This window comes from Giraffa tippelskirchi, chromosome 7, assembly GCF_054371585.1.
Source record: "Giraffa tippelskirchi isolate mGirTip1 chromosome 7, T2T-mGirTip1v1.2.pri, whole genome shotgun sequence".
Taxonomy (NCBI): Eukaryota; Metazoa; Chordata; class Mammalia; order Artiodactyla; family Giraffidae; genus Giraffa; species Giraffa tippelskirchi.
In genome coordinates, this window is record NC_137281.1 from 127,323,353 (window position 1) to 127,327,127 (window position 3,775).

The following is a 3,775-nucleotide window of genomic DNA, read 5'->3' on the forward strand; positions in this document are numbered from 1 at the left end:
CAAAACGAAATATCATAGAAATCTGGAAAGTGAATAACAGTTACAGCTTGAGTGACCTGTTAGTACCTTTCAGTGACCTCTTAGAAATCATTTAACCTCACCAACAGTGATAAGGAATACTTTGTGGGGTTGAGTAGAAAAATAATCAATTCTGATAAATTCTGTCTGAAAGATTTTCTATTCTTATATAAACATATTCTTGTGTTACTTATTCTCTTTCTCACTACCAAATACTACCATTGCAGATAGCAAATAAAAGGATAAACCACCCCTCAGGCTGGAACTTAACAAGACTATGTCTCACATTTTAACTATTCAATTATTTACTGACATCTATATGTAGGCAACATACATATGACCACAACAAAAAAACTCATGAGAAATAGGCTGCATGAGAGTTTGAAACATATAAAAAAAAAAAGTAAAAACAATTTTAGCAAAAGTCAAAAGTACTCCCAATCAACTGGGGGAAATATAATTTCAAATGAGAGATTAATCTAATACAGTTTTATTCTTGATGATTAACCGCACCATACCTGGAGACACCATTCTCTCTTAACCAGGATCTGCACAGTTATTCCTCTTGAAGAAAGAGATTACAAATGCTTATGTGGAGAATTATTTTTGTATAAAACATAAAAAATTAATCTTTCTTTGCATATTAAATTATTTTTAAAATGGAAAGCTATATGCTGTGATACCAAAGTAGAAAAGGAAATATGAAGAAACTGCTTATAGTTCAGATATTGGAGACCAATTAAAGAATTACAGTAAGAAACAAGCTTATTATAAGTAGTTGGCTTATATTAAGTTCTACAAATTAACTTTGAAACTTTAATTTCCAACAATATCACACACTAGAAATCTGAGAAGATTTTTTTGTTTTGTTTTAAAAAATAGTGAATAAAATATAGTAAACATTTCATCAGGAAAAAAAGTAAAGAAGCTGCAAAGGTTAAAATAAAATAGGAATTTTCTGAGGTTAGCTAGCACTAATAGCTTTTATTCTAAGAATAGCTGCTAAAATTTGACGTTCCATTTTGAAGACTTTGGGGAGATAATTCCCCACATGCCTCTCTTGTTTCTATGTGTGTTGTGAGGAAAGCACTAGCTGTTCTTTTCTCTGAACTATCTTTTCAAAAATGTTTGTTTACTGAGCATCCTTGAAAGATAGAGATAGGGTCTCCCTGCAGAGCAAAAGAACAAGCATGATTAAATATCTGTTATAAAAGAACTGGACTCCCTAACCTCTGGGTTCCTGTCTAATAATACAATCCACTGCAGTATAGATGTCATCTGATACCTCTTCAAGCCATCCTGTGGAAATGGAGGCTTAGGGAATAAGCAAAATGTTGATATTCTGGTTACTCCTATGGCTATTACATTTTTTTCCTCCTTCTTTAATTCGAGAGTCTCAAGTCTTGTACCTGAATCCATGAGACTTGATTGCTTGAAAGTTGGCTAAAAGCAGGATAAACATCTCAGGCCCTTCACAGCTCTTAAGAAAGGAAGGAAACACATACACGAAGCCTAGGGGGCATTGGTATGGAGAGTCCGAGACTCCAGAGGATTACAACCTATTAGAAATTAACCCACAGTGTAGAAGGGATATCAAGGAAACTAGATACTAGATGAAGAGAGAAAAATCACCCATAGGAAATCATAACCATAAGGGCTCCCTCACATGGGTTTCCAGACCAATTTTACTACTTATATGGCATAAAAAATGAGTTTCCCAGTGGCTCGTGGTAAAGAATCCACCTGCAATGCAGGAGACACAGCAGACATTTACATTCTTTAAATATAAGGAAATATGAAAATGAGAGCCCAGAGAAGGAAAATGTAAAAGAAAATTCAGAAGAAAATGGAGGATAACATGAAAAAAAATCTAATACGTGTTTAATTTCCAGAAAGATAACATAGAATGGGGAAGAAACAACTTTTAAAGAAACAATAGCTGAGAATTTCCAAAAACTGTTGAATGTTACCAATTCCAGGGCTCAAAAAGCCCAACAAATCACAAACAAGAAAAATAAAAAGAAATATGGTCCTATACACATAATAGCAATAATTAGTAGAAAAGACCAAAAAATTTCTTCAAATGAGCCAGAGTGAAAAGACATATTATTTAAAAGTGAATAACAATTAAACCAATAGCTCTTTCTTCTCAATAGCTGCAAAATCATCAAACAGTGAAATGATTTATCCAGTGTGCTAAAATAACTCATCTAGAATTCTATACCCAATAAATTATCTTTTTATAACAACAACAAAAAAAGGCTTTTCTCAGATTTACCAAAAACAAAACCAGATTTGTTACCTTTTGCCATTCTAACTTCATGAAAGAAAATTCTAAATCATCATTACAAGCAGAAATAAAATGGTGAAAGAGGTGAGATATGACATAATGTTGAGAAAAGATATTGTTAAATAGGTGGGTGTATCTAAATCAATGGTTCCTAACCAAGAGCAATCCTGCCCACTGCTAGGGGATACTTTTTTTTATTTGCTTCATTAATTTTAATAAAAGAACAATTATAAGTACATTTTAAATTTCCATTGTCAAAAAACAGAAAAAATTTCCATTGTCCACCATTCCCATTCCACTCTTCATTATTATGAATTTGATATTTGTTTTATCAGTTCTTATTTTATATTTCCACATATATATGTGCATCAATGAATAAAATACAATTTGTAGTGCTTTCAAACATTTTATATAAGAGGCATAGTATTCAATCACTCTGCTACTGGCTTTTGTATGTGATTTTTTGTTTTCATTTTTTTATTTTAAATTTATTTACTTTTTAATAGATGGATAATTGTTTTACAGAATTGTGTTGGTTTCTGCCAAACATCAACATGAATCAGCCAAAAAATATGGAATACTTCACAAATTTGCCTGTCATCCATGTGCAGAGGCCATGCCAATCTTCTCTGTATTGTTCCAATTTTAGTACATGTGCTGCCGAAACGAGCACCACCAGGGGATATTTGACAATGTTTGAAGACGTTTTTGTCTGAGACAATTAGGGGAGGTAATAATGCTACTGGCATCCAATGTATAGAGACCAGCATGACAGCGAGCGCATGCGTGTATGCTCAATCGTATCTGACTCTTTGCAACTCCATGGACTGTAAGCCTGCCAGCTTCCTCTGTTCATGGGATTTCCAGGCAAGAATACTGGAACAGGTTGCCATTCCCTTCTCCAGGTGATCTTCCCAACACAGGGATAGAACCTGCATCTCCTGAGACTCCTGCATTTGCAGGCAGATTCTTTACCACTAAGCCACTAGGGATGCTGCTAAACATCCTACAATGTACAGGACAGCTCCTTACAACAAAGATTTATCTGACCCAAAATGTCAAAGGTGCTGAGGTTAAGAAATGCTGATCTAAATTACCACTATGTACAGTGGTGCTAATAATTTTATTTGAGTGTTAGAACTAAAATATACTGCAAAAACAGAATATAAATAGAGAGGGTAGTGATTAAAGTATTCTAAGGTCTTTGTATAATTTGTGTGGTGGAAAAGGAAACTGAGTAACTATAGGCTTTGACAAGTTAGGTGACCATATTAAAACATAAAGTGTAACTAGTAAATGTGTACACTTCAGAAGTTAAATTCTCTAACATAGTGGAAGGAAGATATGGACTGGAAATAAAAACGATACAGAGGAAGCATGAAAAGAGACAGAAAACTAAAAGGCAGGAAAAAAAAGTAGGGAATATAACAGGAACAAATACACATAAATCAAATAACTGTAAATAGA

General features: G+C 33.5%; 1 non-coding gene across 1 annotated transcript; it reads right to left on the reverse strand.

Moving 5' to 3' along the window:
* Positions 1 to 2,874: 2,874 nt before the first annotated feature.
* On the reverse strand, positions 2,875 to 2,981 carry LOC145515898 (U6 spliceosomal RNA). Its single transcript, XR_014061107.1, has one exon. It is a non-coding gene; the product is annotated as a U6 spliceosomal RNA (small nuclear RNA).
* Positions 2,982 to 3,775: the final 794 nt, after the last annotated feature.